At 47.5% G+C, this 17259-nt stretch overlaps 2 protein-coding genes across 4 annotated transcripts in view; one reads left to right on the top strand and one right to left on the bottom strand.

Annotated features, from left to right (window-relative positions):
- Positions 1-17259, bottom strand: part of LOC146866687 (uncharacterized) — a 406500-nt gene that overhangs the window by 40470 nt on the left and 348771 nt on the right. The gene's annotated exons all lie outside the window — the stretch shown is intronic.
- Positions 1-17259, top strand: part of LOC146866688 (uncharacterized) — a 243482-nt gene that overhangs the window by 12725 nt on the left and 213498 nt on the right. The window lies entirely within an intron of this gene.

Here is a 17259-nt window from a genome sequence, read left to right on the forward strand (position 1 = left end):
ATTAGGAAAATATCCCATTAGCCACATTAAACCCTGGGATTTATACATAGATTGAGTAATTGTTGTCTTACAGAAAATAAATGTGTTACATTCTTGACTACTGTATTAACAAGTCATCTTTTGTACTGTTCACAATGATATCTAGTGACTTACAATATATTTCCTTTATGTAACAATTTCCAAGATTTAAGACAAATTAGAGACCAATATCTACACAAGCTCCACAGATCAATACGCATTACTTCATCCAAGTAGGCATCCTCACAACCCTCAAATGTGGTCCACTTCCATTCTTGAGAATCATGTAGAATTATATGTGTGTGGCTATCGAGAGTTTTCAACGAAGGGGTTTCAAGTGACATCAAATAGAATAGGGCGAAATTTTAGATATCTATGATGTATTTGTAATCTCAGGGCAGAAAACTCCATGCTATTAACAGCTACCTATCTGTAATGTTATGTTGTTTATGCCTCCACCCTCCTCTATTGCACATCTGATCCAATTAATGATCTACGCAGAGAAAGAATAGACATGAAAAGCCATACACAATGTGGCCTTGACGAGTGCACTAGAGTGATTGTACAAACAAGACAATACAATTCTCCTAATAGTCTACTGCCTTGTCATACGGGGCACCAAATACCTACATTGTTTTAATATACAGTTGGCACCCCTCACAACTCCTAACAATGCCTGACAGCTCTGGAGGCACCCAGGCCCAAACCTTCCTTTTTAATACATACAAGTCACCCCTAGCATAGGCCCTGGACAGCGCAGAGGGCAGGGTGCAATGTATTTAAAAAGCCAGGGCATGTATTTCTGAGTTTCACATGTCTTGGTAGTGAAAAACTCTTAAATTCGTTTTTCGCTACTTCAAGGCCTATATCGCCCACAGGATAACACTGAGTTTACGTTATTACATTTTGGGGCATATGCATCAAAGAATGCATTTGCGATTCTCAAATAGCGATTATTAGAGAATCGCTATTTGCGAATCGCAAAAACGATATGTAGATAAAAATTTGAAATTTCTTTGCGATTCCCTCGCATTCCTTAATTGCGACTCACTTGTATTGTCTTGTACAGCTTGAACAGAACTTCAAAAGGGCAGCACGATATACACGTAAAAATTACAATGTAAATCTATATTTGTAAAGCGCAAACTACTCACCCTTACGGTCTCAAGCAACTGTGGGCCGTCATGGAAATTAAGTGAACTATTGCCGAGAGTCACATGGTACTGAGCTAAACTGCTGCCGGAGCCAGGGATCAAACTGTGAACCCTGTGCTCCAAAGTCAGCTGCCCTGGCCGCTGCACCACACCTCTCCTGAGCTATTGCACATGGAGTGAAAATTATATCACCTTTTAAACCTTTCTCAAGTGTGGCGAAGGGGTGTTTTGGGTATATCAGAGTATATACTACGATTATTAACTTTGTTCCTCTATCCTTCCAGATCATTTTTAAAAAGAATACCAAGTAGGTATTGGATGAATGTATTTTTGACAAAGATGCATATTAGCCTTTGACTTTGACTAGGCTGACCACACTAGGTAACAGTCAGAGTGGTAAAAGGGATCAACATCCTAGGTCCTGAAGAGAAGCTTAGGGGTAGGCTTCGAAAAATGTAGACCCGTGAGGAAACTGCCCATTATAGCACTTTTTCCTCCTTTGCCCCACTTTTATTAATACCAGCTAAAGGGAGTATTAAAGTTTAGTTTTCCACGCAGCCAGGTATTTTTTAACTCACTTATCTTCTAGCAGGGTGGCATATGTAAAGTCCACCGCCACCCTGGCTGCCTTTACTCTGTCAGCTAAGTTCTTAATCAGGCCCAACTTTGTTTTTCCAGTTTCAAAGTTCAACTTCAGCTAGTCGGGTGACTGGGAAGATGGAGTGTCTTCCTTCAGGCACATGCTGACTCCTTGTTGCACACCTGGGCTGTCCTTGTCAATTGCAACTCTCATACTCTGTTGAAAGGAGATTTGTTGAACTGCTTTCTGGTCATGCTCCAGTGATGCTGCAGCCCTGCTTCAGCCGCACAGGAGATATGGGGGACAGAATACGGCTTCAAGAGAGAAATCTCACATGGGGCAATGTAGGTGTTCTAAATTAGCAGAAGTATGTCTGATGCCTAAATTAAGTGCCGCGGAATGATTGAAGAACCCAAAAACAAAGAAACATTATTTTCAAGGTGGGGTCTGCAGCGATCGGGTCTGGGAGCTCCCGAACAGTGTGCTAGCCGAACACCATGTTCCTCCATTTCATGCATGTAATCTTACATACCTTTGTGATTCTGCCCTGAAATGTCCCACTCCCTACTATTAAAGCTGTAAATATTCCTCTTTTTCTTAAAAAGGGGGCCAAGCCACACAAATATAAAATTATGTATGAAATAAGTGTTTTACCTATATTAGCAGGCATTGCCTTCCCTCTTCCCTGGGCATCTCAGGTCATCTACATCAGTTCTCCTCTTCCTAGAGACACCTGTATTTGAAATCCAACACAGTGGCAATTCCTAATACAATGACTCCACCAGACAATATACCCACCCACAGACCAACTGTAAGGGGCATATTCACAAAGTTGACTCTCAGCTTGTCAGCAATATTAGTTGTACATTTTCTGATGAAAGACACCAGTCTTGGGTGTCTAGCTTTAAAAAATATAATTGCGTCATGGAAAAACCTCAATTTTTGGCCAAAACGGCTCTTGCCAGGTGATGTGTCATTGGTAAAAAAGGCGACTGGCAGCAAACTTAAATACTGATAGCGTCTTAAACTTTAAATGAGCCCCTAAACCTTGTTTCGGATAAGTAGAATTGGAATCTGACATTCTGATGTGGCTGTCCATGACCTGAAACATTTAGGGAGCACACTGAGATGTTGTCCTGCAGCCCATTCAGATCAGGGGAAAAATGCGACCTTTCAGACAATATAGTATGCTCCACTACATATAGATATTTCTTACACATTTTTATCAGGATGTTCATCTGCAGATATCATCCAATTAGTGAAATTATACGGCGCTCTCAAGTTTCGAAATTCTTATGAATGAGAACGAATTCGTATTTTTGATGATGTCACAGAAAGTGATATCATGCAAACTTTGACATCAATGCCAACACAGAAATTTAGCTCAGTTAAAATGTAAATTAACCAAAATTATTGCAAAATTAACGGAGTAACACCAAAACCTCACTAAGGTAGATGAACGGCTGACAAAAGCTGCAGAGCAGCACTCCAATGTTCCCAATGCAGCATCTCCCATCAGATGGAGAAGTGTGGAGAATGGCGTCCCCAAAAGAGGCATTGCTTCCTGAAGCTTCTGCAGTTCCAGTGAAGTGCTGTGCAGAAAGCAGACCTCTGAACAGAGGTGAATTGGGAGGTCAGGTTCTCTCCTTCCCAGCAGCTGTGACATCGAACATGCAGTCAGTGAGTCCCTCAACTTGACATCCAAATGTGTGAGTGTCACTTGCAATGAGTGAGACTTGAGAACTCCTGTTTTGTTTCCCCAGCAAGTTACATTGAGTCAAACGAAGGGGCATATTTACAAGCTGGCGATCAAAAATTATCGCCGCTTTTGCGGCCGTTTTCGGCCGAAAAGCGGCGATAATTTTATCGCCTAATTAGCAAGGCCACGCTAACGCGTGAAACCTTGCTTTAGCGTCGGGATTCCTAATGCCCAGCTTTGCATCTCTAATGAGATGCAAAGTGGGCGTTCCTGACCTGACATGACAGGAGAAATGTCGCTACTTTCCTTATGCCTGCTTCAGGACTGACTTAGCCATGATATCCTATGGAAGGTGGATATCATGGCTAAGTTTGTGAGTCCCTATCAGCAAGCTAACGCCACACTACGTGAGATTATCGCTGGGTTTTCAGCGATAATCTCACGTTAGGCAGTTAGCGTGAGGATTTTTATCGCTGAGGAGATAAGCGTCGCTAATAGTACGCTATCTCAGCGATAAAAATCCACGTTACCCAGTGATAATTATCCTCACGCTAAGAGCGCTGAGCGTTAATTATCGCCGGTTGTTGCTGATATGCCCCGAAGATCTTGGACCAAATAATGATGAGCCTTCTGAATTGTGCAGTGCAGGGGCTACAGTGATCTGGGCAACCCACGCATTGACAGGACCTTTTAAACTTGTTTAAAAGTTTACCTTTCAAGCAGACATCCCAAAATGTTTATTTCAGATGTGATTAGCTCATACACAGCCAATTCTGGGGCTTATTCTCAAGCCAGGCGATAAAATTATCGCCGCTTTAGCGGCAGAAAACTGCCGCTAAAACGGTGATAATGGGCTTGATAATATGCTCAATGGAATTCCAATTGAAGCCCATGTTAAATGTGAAGGACGTCTAACATAGGCTTCAATTGGAATTCCATAGAGCATATTATCAAGCCCATTAGCGCCGTTGTAGCGGCAGTTTTCTGCCGCTAAAGCGGCGATAATTTTATCGCCTGGCTTGATAATATGCCCCTCTGTTTTTTTCCCCTTCCATTCTTTTTCAACACGAAAAACACAATTAACAAAACGCAAAATAAAAAATGGTCTAAATGAGCTTCACACGGTGGCTTTGGGCTGCTTGAGGTCTTATTCACCTAGCATACGTTCTCAATGCCAGGTGTTAGTACCGCCTTCATTCCAGTTTATAACTAAGAAGATCGCACGAATATTTACCAGCTGACCAAGGCCACCCCCATGGCCCTCTGTACATTCCCACTGTAACCACATCAGACCATCAGAGGCATCTCGGATAATGCCCGCGTGCCTTCATCAACAACAATATCGTCTCTGTTTTACGGCTGGCGTCTTCAAAAACCTGTCAAAACCAATTATATCCCGTAAAAAGGGGAACCTTTTGCCCTTTGCGAATTGCTTCTCAACCATAATCAATGATTATCTCATTAAAACAAATCTGCAAGATATTAGAGGACAAGAGATGTTTTTGTGCAAGAAAGACATTTGAGTAATTAATTAAGAGCTCCCCACAACAAGCAAGCGTTTAACGGTTCAAAACACTGTGTCTGATGATCAGCAAGATAGAGTATTTAACTGATGCCCTCAAATTCCACCTCATTAATATTTCTCATTTAACTGCAAATTGTCGTATTTTGCTACTACTTCATAGAATCCTTGTCAGCTATGTTAATTTATTATACACGCACCAGTAAGGATCCTCATAACATTAAGTAAAAATGTTCTCCCTGCCAGTATAACAGTTTTGACAAACTATTTACAAAGAAATTATATGCAATGAAGTAGGTGGAATTATACAGAGTTCCAGAGGAAACAAACGTTTTGTTGTAAAGAATTTTTTGGCAACTGACTACTACCCTCCAAAATGATGTTATATTTTTTAGAATGTGGGTAAATTCCTATCTCCACCTTACTATGGTACTATGGGCCCGATTCGCAAAGGTATATATATTTATTTGTGTGCACGTCTATATTTACTACCACACATGGGAGTAACTCTCCACCTTTCTGCTATGCAATAAATATATATGCACTGTATATGTAGTTGTGCATGGAATGTTTCAGGGTGATCTGTCAAGAATGGCCCGAGAAAAAGGAGAGAGGGTAAAAGAAAGTGTTTTTCCCAAGTTAATTCCAATAAGGATTTTGAACATGACTACAGCCCAAAGAGCTGGACGGAGTACACCAAATTTGGTAGAAAGCTAGCTCTTTCTCCAGAAAGAGTGCTTTTTGTTATTTGGTGTAAATCCGTTCAGTAGTTTTAGACATTAAAAAAAAACTATTTTGTATATATAAGGACCCGGATCCTCAGAGAATCAGACAGTCCCATACTCAAATCTGTTCGGCTACCAAAACTTCAACTAGGAAGTGTAGGCAGCCATCTTGGGACTCGGCTTCAGCTGAGTCCCACAAAAAAAGTTTAAAAAATGAAAAGAACGTAGGATAGGAAAAGAGACAGTTCTTATTGTGGGCTGGCAGCAGACTCGTGTCAACGGCTCTCCGGGGGACCAGCACCCGTTCATCAGGAGCAATCTTTGCACCCTTATTGTGGGTGTTTATAGGGGTAGAGAAGGCGCAAGTGTGTGTGCAGCAGTGTGTGTATAGAATGTTTGAGTGCTGTGTGTGCGCAGTGTGTGGCTGTGTGTAGAGGGTAAGGTATATCGTAGGCTGTGTGAGCATATATGTAGGGTGTGTGCAAGAGTTTCTAGAGCAGTGATTATGATTATGATCATGTCTAGTGTGCTGCGAATGAGGCGCAGTTGTGTCCATAGTTAGTGTGCCTGTGTGTGCAATTGTGTGTGTGAGACCATGTACAATGTGCGGATTAAGTGTTGTGTGTGTTAGGAACAGGTTTCTAAGATGCATGTATTGTGTCTGGTGTGTTTATGTGTTTATTTGTGTATGCACAGTGTGTGTGTGCGCAGAAAGCATTGCAAAACAGGGAGGGCTGGGGTGGGCTAGGGTGTTGGGAACCAGCACAGCTGTGAAGCAGCGCTGCAGTGCAGAAATGTGCAACTGTGCAGTGCAGAGTTCACACCAGGGGCGTAACAAACACCCCCGCAGCCCCCGCGGTGCGGGGGCCCCCAGTCTTCGGTTAGGTGAAGGGGGCCCCCTCAGCTCTTCGGTAAAGAGCTGGGAGAGAAATGCTTGCTGTAAAAAGCAGGTGCAGTCTGCAGCCGGCTCAGAGCTCCTCGCGCTGACCCAGGGCAGGACTGAAGAGAAACAAAGTAACAAGTTACATTGTTTCTCTTCAGTCAGAGCCGGAAAGGGATGGGGGTGGGGGCCCCAGAGAGAGCATTCCCCACAAGGCACAGCCTCTGAGAAGGGACGAGGCAACAGAGAGTTGGCGGAGAAGGACTGCAGCTCCAGAGACAGGACTCTGCTGGGACACATTGGAAGGTAAGCAAGCATTGGAAATGCAATTGGCTTCGCAGTCTCCCTGGATGGCACAGAGTGTTTCCTCAGTGGCCTGCAGTGTCCCCGATGCTGATAGTGAACATGGAAACGTTCCCAGATCTCCACAGAAGAGAGAAAAGAAATGGCTCAAGAATGTTTGAAAATGGATGTACGTGTAGAAAATGACAGAGAATACTTTTTTAAATAGTTCAATATCGCGTAAGCTCGCCCCCAAGGTATTGGAGCGCTTTACACGAGCACCAGTTACATTACATGGATATTTCTTTTTCTATGCAGCGCAGGAGAAAATAAGTTTGTTTATTCCTATTCCCCTTTCCCTGTCCCCTGCAGCTGCTTATCACATCAGGCTGTGACACAAAGTTTGACTAATGGTGTAGGTAAGAGAATGTGTTACCATTTGTTTTTCTTTTTAAAATATGCACAGGCCCAGCAGGACACATACTTTGTGTGTGCTTCATTTAAACAGTTTTTATCATTATCATGGCCACTGCAGGGCAACAATAAGACAATGCAAGATGCCCAGATAACGCTGGTGCTAAATGATCCTGCTGGAGAGAAATCATTTGTCTGTTAGTAGTTTTTAATTGTAGATGAACTGTATTTTATGTGGAAGATCAGTGGGTTACTGCCTTTGTCACAGAGATCCTTGTGCTACTTGCAGTTCAGTAGTTACAATCCTAACATAGGACAGTGACCAATGACCTGTCATCAAACAGCTGCAGACAAACATGAATGGTATAGTTAGAACTTCGCTTTCTTTTTTTGTGATATAGTTAGAACTTATCCAGTCTTTCATTATTCTAATGTTGCTAAAATGAGTAAGTGTGGGCAGATATACATTTTTATCGGTAAAGCTGACCCCCATGGAATACTCTTTAAATCATGAGCTTGTGTTTCCCCAGACCAAACCCTCTTAAAATATACTGCCCACCAGTATGGATGACATGTGATTCCTACACCTTGTAATCCTCATTGGCTTATGTGACATTCCCTGTAGACTGATTTACATACTTGTATGATTCACTGTCTCTGTATAATGTGTGCGTGGTGTAAAGTACTGACACACAGTACACTGATATGAGTAGCGCTACACAACAAATGAAATGCATATGAGAGAGGCGCTACGTAAAGATGAGGAGCACTGTTGGAGGGTTACACAAGGCCACACTTATTTTTTAAGCACGGGGTTATTAAGTGATTTGCCCAGAATCACAGGATGTTGAACCAACGCTGAGACTCGAGCATGATCCCCCAGTTCCAAAGCCAGTATCTCTGGCTGTTATGCCACATTCCATTTGTATCAGTGGTCTTCCCAGCTGCAAAGGAAAGGAGAACATGTCTGTGGTTGTTGCACATTTTTGAGCGACATTTGAGACCAAGTGCAAAACTATCTGGAGCCTTCAGCAAAATTCTATTTTTATGTTTTTTGCTCCCACCTTAGAATTAATTGGTAATATTTGATGCTTTTGGTGTCAATTTGGCACTGTCTTGTGCTGGCACCCTCGGCACCTGCCTAGTATTATTGACTCGCTTTATCATCAGCCCTTTATTTACTTTTAGACTCTGGCCATGGGCGTACATACCAATGGTTCAGCATGTGCAGTGGCATCGGGTCCTAGGAATGGGAGGGGCACACTGACTATAGCTTTCTTTCACTACCCAACCAGGAGCCAGGGAGCAATTTTCACCTCCATAAATGAGGGCGCGTGAGGCTCGTGCTACGCCACTGACTCCAGCTTAACTGAAAAACTCACATTTTAGGGGCCTCCAGAGTACTATAGAGTTGGGGAAAGTCATTCCCATATTCCACAGCACAGAACCTTCATTTTCTTTTTTTTTAAATACATTTTAGGTATCCAGTTTCTGGCCATGCTGTGCACTTTTTATTTTATGTTTGTTTTGCTATGAATTCTATTTCTTGTTATTCACATTGGTAATATTTTTTATTGAAGAATCCAATAAAGAGCAGGTTATGAATTGGTACTTAAAGTCTAATGATGCATAGAATGAGCCCAGAACAGCAACGAAATGCTAAAAATAATAGAGATATATTCAGGGAAATGAATGGGACTGGAGTGTAGCAAACTATCACCAGAGTCATATGGGAGAGAGTAGGACACACATAAGAATGGAAGGACAGAGGGAGGAGCCTAGCGCGCAACCAAGATGGCCGTGTAGGTGCGAGGCTCCCGAGGACCTCCGCAACCTCCTACGATTATCCTGAAATTATCCTGCCCTGGATGAGGGGACTATGTTGCTGAACCTGAGCTGAGGTGGCACCCGTTTCCCGCTTCCGAATCGGACCTCGGACACCGGAGTGAGCACCGATTGAGGTGTGCGGCCTTCCCCTCGCCGGACCCCGGATTTGCGCTGTGGGGTGGTCCAGTGACAAAGTGAACAACAGCGGCAGGCAGGGCCTGGCGACTCGCGTACCCCGCACTTTCGCTTTCGCTTTCGCACCACCTTGTCGTATCTGCGAGGTTGGGTCGCGGATCCCTTGGTGTTGGTGTGGTGTGGCCTTGCTGGGAGACCCTGCCTGCCTGCAGGCTGTGATCCACCCCGCTGCTCTGAGGGGGCCCCCCCGGAGCTCGTGGCCCTGCTTTCCTGCCCTACACGACGTGGCTGGTGCGACTGGGAGACTGGTGGCCATGGCCACGAAACAAGATGGAGACCGGGCAAAGACCAAATCGACCCGGCGTGGCGCCGTCCATCAGGCCAACAGTATGGACCGCTATACCCTCCAGAAGGAATCTCCCGATGGACCGCGCAAGTCCCCTGAGAGCCCTCCTGATGCTCCAGACCTGCCCGCAGATCTGACTCTGCGAGATGTTATGGGCGCCATTGCCGAGATGAATGCCTCGGTGGGCCAGCGGTTTGATACACTGGCGCAGAAGATTGACTCGGTCCTCGTGGATGTTGGCCTGGTGAGGGCCGATCTTTCCAAAACCAACGACCGAGTAGAGTCTTTGGCCCACACCGCATCGGGCCTAACGACAGATGTGGCGGCCTTGCAAACAGAGGTGCGCCGGCTTAGTCAGGCGACTGCGCTTATGGATCGACGCCTGGAGGACTCCGAGAGTCGGGCACGGAGGAACAACATCCGCATTATCGGGGTGCCCGAGGGACGCGAGGAGGCGGCGGCGGATCTCTTTGTGGAGGACCTGATTGCGACCCATCTCCAGCCACGGGGGCTGAGCAAATTCTTCGCTGTGGAGAGGGCCCACAGGGTTCCCGGGGGAAGGCCGAAGGTCGGAGCCCCTCCGAGACCTCTCATCGCCCGGATTTTCAATTTTCGGGATAGAGACGCTATCCTGCAAACCTCCAGACTGCATGATCCGGTCAAGCTTGACAATATGGAGGTTAATTTTTATCCTGATTTCACCCCAGCGGTCCAGAAGCAGAGACTGAGCTTCCTAGGCGTCAAACGCCGTCTTCGGGACCTAAACCTCAAATACGCCATGCTTTTCCCGGCCAAGTTGCGTGTGGAGGTGGATGGTCGCACGCACTTCTTTGATCGTCCCGAAGCGGCCGGGGACTGGCTGGATACTCTGCCCGGGGATCGTGCTCGGGGGGGCGGGGGGGGGCGGCGGGGGGAGACGGCACGCTGGATCAGGACTGAGGGTCTAATATTGGGCCTCACTCTGGACGAAAATGATGCCACTTTTGATTCTGCGTCAGTTTTTGTAAGTTCCCCTCCTATGGAGGTTGTGTTGGGTCTATTGGGGGTTCTCCCTCCTCCTCTAGGGGGTTTAGTTAGTCTAACTATATATGGGGCGACAGGCACACTGCACGTTGGGGGGGCTGTTTGGGCTCATGCAGGGGTGCAGGGAGGGGGGAGTTCTGTTGGGGTGGGTGGGTAGGGATGGGGTGTTGTTCGTTTTTATCATAAGGCAAACGTATTATTGTGTTAGTTCTAAAGTGCTCTCCGGGGGACGAATGATGGCTTCTGTATATGATGGGGGGTAGGGAACTAACTTTGTTGTCTTGGAATGTGAATGGACTGGGGGACAGGATCAAACGGGGTGTGGTCCTGCAGTTTTTGAAGCGAATCTCGCCCGATGTAGTCTTTCTGCAGGAGACACACCTCATTGGCAACTCCTTCTGCGCCATGAATCGGCGTGGCTATCGCCTAGTGGCTCACTCGGGCTTCACGTCCGGCTCACGGGGTGTGGGCATCATGGTGAAGAACTCGCTCCCGTTGGAGATTGATGAGGTGCTCCACGATGACAGGGGACGTTATACGGTCTTGGTGGGAAGACTGGAGGGCAAAGTGGTTGTCTTTGTGTCAGTATACATCCCACCGGGGCTGCAGTCGACCACCTTTGCGGACCTTGGGCGCCTTCTCCTTGGCCTTCCGGGGGGGCTTTTAGTTGTGGGGGGGGATTTTAATGCGGTGGTATCTGGGTCTTTGGATCGTCACCCCCCTAGGGACCTCCCCCGGGCACAGGCGTGGCTACCCGGCCTCTTGGATACATTTGGATTAGTGGACTGCTGGCGTTTAAAACACCCCACGCAGCTGCAGTACACTTTCCACTCGGGAGCCCATGGTAGTCTCTCACGACTAGACTATGTTCTTCTCCCGGCGGCCTATGTTGGGAGGGTGGGAGAGGTGCGCCATTTGCCACGGGGTATTTCGGACCACTCCCCGCTCCTACTGCACTTTGATGTCTTTCCGAGGGGTGAGGGTAGGGTGGTCCCAATCAATCCTTGGTACCTGCGCGACCCCACCATTCGCGCTGAATTGATTAAATCCCTTCAGCGATATTTTGATGAGAATGTGGGGTCTGTGCCTTCGGCCGTACCGCTATGGGAGGCCTTTAAGACAGTACTCCGAGGGGAGGCCCTATCCCTTATTTTCCACGCTCGGAGGCGCGAGCGGGAGGAGGTGACCCGGATGGAGGCTGAAATAGCCGAGTTGGAGGGGAATTTAGAAGGTGGGGTGACGGATGCTGCATTACATGTCCTCCAACTCAAGCAAGCGGCCTACAGGGCCCTCGTCACGGAAGCGGACAGGGGCCTCAGTAGAGAGCAACAGGGGCGACTGTATGATGTGGGTGATAAGGCTGGTAAACTTATAGCGTGGTTGGACAAAAAAGAGAGAGCGAATCGTGTGGTCCCGCTGATTGAGAAAACGGATGGTGTGTGTGTAACTGAGCCAGAAGAAATTGTCTCCTGCTTCGCGGATTATTTCCATGGGGTGTATTCCCCGGTGTCTCCCTGCTCGGAAGAGGATTCCCGTGCCCTGCTCAGTGATATCGCGCTGCCGTCCCTTTCCGGGGAGGACAGGGTGTCGTTGGACGCCGCTCCCACCTCCGACGAGATCGCCCTCGCCATACGCTCGGTCGCTTCCGGCAAGGCCATGGGTCCGAATGGTCTCCCTATCGAGTTGTACAAGTTGCGACCGGATACGCTGGCACCCCACCTCCGGGCTATGTTCCTGGCGGCACACTCGGTGGGCTCCCTCCCGCCGGACCAGCGTCTGGCTACAATCGTGGTCATCCATAAGGAAGGGAGACCTCGGGACCGGGTTACATCCTATCGGCCCATTTCGCTACTGAATGCGGAGCCCAAGATTCTCGCCAAGGTACTGGCCAATCGGCTGGTCGGCGTGGTGGGCGATTTGGTTCATCAGGACCAATCTGGCTTTATTCCCCATCGCAACACAGCTCTTAATCTGCGGCGTTTGCACGGTGTGCTTGCACGTGCTCCGTTCATGCGAGAGCCGGCCATTTTGGCGTCTTTAGACGCCACCATGGCGTTTGACACGCTTGAGTGGCCATATATCTGGGCGATGCTTGCGAAGTTTGGATTTGGCCCAGGGTTCATCAGTTGGGTCAAATTGCTGTATTCTGGCCCATTGGCGCAGGTGGTGGTGAACGGAAGAGTGTCGGCTCCGTTCGAGCTGGGCCGGGGCACACGGCAGGGCTGCCCCTTATCGCCGCTCCTCTTTGCACTTGCCTTGGAGCCCCTGGCGGAGTGGCTGCGGTGGGAGCCTTCCATCCGTGGTCTCCGCTGGACCCCTGAGTATGAAGACCGCGTATCCCTATACGCTGATGACATCCTCTTGTACCTAGCTTCCCCACGTAAATCACTCATAGTACTGGTTGATGTTTTGCATTCATTCGGTCGTAACTCCGGTCTGGTCATCAACTGGGCTAAATCGTGTGTGTATGTTCTCTCTGGGGAGGCTCCTATCCTCCCGTGGGGCTGTCCGATCCAGATCGCCCCGCAGGGATTTAGGTACCTGGGTGTCTTCATTACTCTGGACCCGGAGGCTCGGTATGATCGGAACTTGCTTCCCCCCCTCCAGCGTCTGAAAGAGGATGTCGCGCGCTGGCGGCGTTTGCCGCTTTCGCCGCTCGGCCGGGCGGCATTGTTTAAAATGATGTCGCTGCCGCGTTTCCTATACGCATTGCAGAACACTATGGACCTCGTCCCAGCGCGCTACTTCCGCGAAGTGGAGAGTTTGCAGCGCCGCCTGTTCTGGGACGGGAGGCCGCGTATTGCCCTGGCTAAGCTGACGCTCCCCTGGTATGACGGGGGGATTGCCCTCCCGGATATTAAACGGTATTATTGGGCCTCCCAGCTAGCAGCGATTAATCAGGGCCTATATGGGCCCGCCTTAAACCCGGCGTTTGAAATGGATAGGATGCTACTTCCAGGTGGTGACCATAATCGAGCGCTCTACTCTAGCGCGCCCGACGCTCGCCTAACGGGCCCCACGCGTGTCATGGTGCGAGTGTGGCACGCGGCCAATGCTGCAATGGGGTGGAAGGACCGTTTGACCCGGGCGTCACCACTGTACGCATCTGAGCGGTTGGGCTCCTTGTGGACCTCGAAGGGCTTTGAGAAGTGGGATTTAATAGGCATTAGCAAAGTGGGGGATCTCTGGACGAGGGGAGGATTTAAAACGTTCGAGATGCTGCAGACGGAATTTCAGTTGCAGGGTAGCGAGTACTTTCGGTATTTGCAGGTCCGGCATGCGCTGGGCTCCGTCTTTCCGGACGTTGCCTCCATCCCGGAGTGTTCCCCCCTGGAGGATAGAGTGCTGGATGGACACGTCCCTGACAGCACGATCTCACTGATCTACAAAAAACTGATCAACGACCGCTCAGACTTGTTGACTGCCCTTCGTGAGGCTGGAGCTGGACGACGAGGACTGGATCTCCGCGGTGGCCTCCCCGAAAGAGGTGGCCATACCGGCTCGCCTTCGTTTCGTCCAGCTCAAGATACTCCACAGGGTCTACATGACGGGGCCAAAGCTCCTGCGTATGGGCTATGCTGAGGACGGTTTGTGTAAGCGTGGGTGTGGTGCGCTGGGGACTTTTCTGCATATCTTGTGGGAGTGCCCGGAGGTGGAGGGGTTCTGGCGTGGTGTGCATGAGGTGCTGCGAGTGGTCACGCATGTGGCGCTGTTGCCCGAAGCGAGGAGATGCCTGTTGAATGTGTGGGAGCCTACCGATTACTCGGTGCCGCAGACGTGGTGGGTGACTCTGGGGTATATGGTTGCCAAGCGTGATATTGCCCAACTGTGGGGATCCCAGAGGCCCCCGACTGTCTCAGCCTGGAAGGAACATATGGATTGGTGCATGTTTCGGGAAAAGGTGGTGTATGTGGCGAGAGGTAAGCCTGCGACATGGGTGAAAGTATGGGGCCCCTGAAACGCCTACCGCGGGGGAATCTGTGCTCCACCGTTATTGCCCGATCCGTCGCCGGCCCCGTCCCCTTAGTCAACTCATCCCCCCGGTACCTGGGCATTAGGTGTACCCAGCCCTAGTTCTGATCTCTCCCCCCCCTCTTGAGACTCCTATGGATGGCTAGGATCCCCCCTCTAGGGGAGCACGTGTTGCTATTTCCGATTGAGGATTGCCTTGTGGGTTTGTTTGTATTTGTTGTTCTTTAAGTTTAAAATGGAACCGTATAGTGGGGTCTGGATAGTGTGGCTCTCAACGATGTTACCTCCTGTGCATGCTCGGCCGCAGCACCATGTGTTTTATAAATGTATATCGTATGCTCCTTTTATTGCTAGCGGCCGGCCGGAAGGTTGTAGGCCCATATTTGTATATTTTTTGAGTCTTGTAATAAACGGTTTCAAAAAATAAAAAAAAAATTTAAAAAAAAAGAATGGAAGGACATTGTGGGTCGGAAGGGGAGAATCCATGTAAGATGTCATATCTAATAAGCGTTGGCAAAGCCAATAGGTCTGACGTTGGTTGGAGGACTATTGGCTGTACCATTGTATGTTTCTTTTGCTGTAGTTTATTATGAATGTATTGTTCCAAGATGGCTAATGGATGCTGAGAGAAGAAAGACATGAAGGAATCATTGAAATACGAAAGGGTGTAAATACAGCGGGTGGACAGCGGTGTATGAGAGACAATGAAATACTTCAGGGTGTAAATACAGTGGGTGGACAGTGGTGTATGAGAGACAATGAAAAACAGGGTGTAAATACTGCAGGTGGACAGTGGTGTATAAGAGACAATGAAATACTAAAGGGTGTAAATGCAGTGGGTGGACAGTGGTGTATGAGAGACAATGAAATACTACAGGGTGTAAATACAGTGGGTGGACAGTGGTGTATGAGAGACAGTGAAATATGAAAGGGTGTAAATACAGCAGGTGGACAGTTGTGTATAACAGACAATGAAATACTACAGGGTGTAAATACAGTGGGTGGATAGAAATGTATGAGCGACAATGAAATACAGGGTGTAAATACTGTAGGTGGACAGTGGTGAATAAGAGACAATGAAATACTACAGGGCGTAAATACAGTAGGTGGACAGTGGTGTATGAGAGACAATGAAATGCGAAAGGGTGTAAATACTGTAAGTGGACAGTGGTGTATGAGATACAATGAAATATTACAGGGTGTAAATACAGTGGGTGGACAGCGGTGTATGAGAGACAATGAAATACAGGGTGTAAATACAGTGGGTGCGACAGCAGTGTATGAGAGACAATGAATTACAGGGTGTAAATACAGTAGGTGGACAGTGGTGAATGAGAGACAATGAACTACTACAGGGTGTAAATACAGTAGGTGGACAGTGTTGAATAAGAGACAATGAAATACTACAGGGTGTAAATACAGTAGGTGGACAGCGGTGTATGAGAGACAATGAAATACAGGGTGTAAATACAGTGGGTGCGACAGCGGTGTATGACAGACAATGAATTACAGGGTGTAAATACAGTAGGTGGACAGCGGTGAATAAGAGACAATGAAATACTGGGTGTAAATACAGTAGGTGGACAGTGGTGCATAAGACAATGAAATACTGGGTGTAAATACAGAAGGTGGACAAGGGTGAATGAGAGACAATGAAATACTACAGGGTGTAAATACAGTAGGTGGACAGTGGTGAATAAGAGACAATGAAATACTAAAGGGTGTAAATACAGTAGGTGGACAGTGGTGAATAAGAGACAATGAAATACTGGGTGTAAATACAGTAGGTGGACAGTGGTGAATGAGAGACAATGAAATACTACAGGGTGTAAATACAGTGGGTGGACAGTGGTGTATGAGAGACAATGAAATACAGGGTGTAAATACAGTAGGTGGACAGTGGTGCATAAGACAATGAAATACTGGGTGTAAATACAGAAGGTGGACAGTGGTGAATAAGAGACAATGAAATACTACAGGGTGTAAATACAGTGGGTGGATAGTGGTGAATGAGAACCAATGAAATACTACAGGGTGTAAATACAGTGGGTGGACAGCGGTGTATGAGAGACAATGAATTACAGGGTGTAAATACAGTAGGTGGACAGTGGTGTATGGGAGACAATGAAATACTAAAGGGTGTAAATACAGTAGGTGGACAGTGGTGAATAAGAGACTATGAAATACTGGGTGTAAATACAGAAGGTGGACAGTGGTGAATGAGAGACAATGAAATACTACAGGGTGTAAATACAGTGGGTGGACAGTGGTGTATGAGAGACAATGAAATACAGGGTGTAAATACAGTAGGTGGACAGTGGTGCATAAGACGATGAAATACTGGGTGTAAATACAGTAGGTGGACAGTGGTGAATGAGAGACAATGAAATACTACAGGGTGTAAATACAGTGGGTGGACAGTAGTGTATGAGAGACAATGAAATACAGGGTGTAAATACAGTAGGTGGACAGTGGTGCATAAGACAATGAAATACAGGGTGTAAATACAGTAGGTGGTCAGTGGTGAATAAGAGACAATGAAATACTACAGGGTGTAAATACAGTGGATGGACAGAGGGGGAATGAGAACCAATGAAATACTACAGGGTGTAAATACAGTCGGTGGACAGCGGTGTATGAGAGACAATGAATTACAGGGTGTAAATACAGTAGGTGGACAGT

The sequence above is a fragment of the Triturus cristatus genome, chromosome 1_2, assembly GCF_964204655.1.
Source record: "Triturus cristatus chromosome 1_2, aTriCri1.1, whole genome shotgun sequence".
Lineage (NCBI taxonomy): Eukaryota > Metazoa > Chordata > Amphibia > Caudata > Salamandridae > Triturus > Triturus cristatus.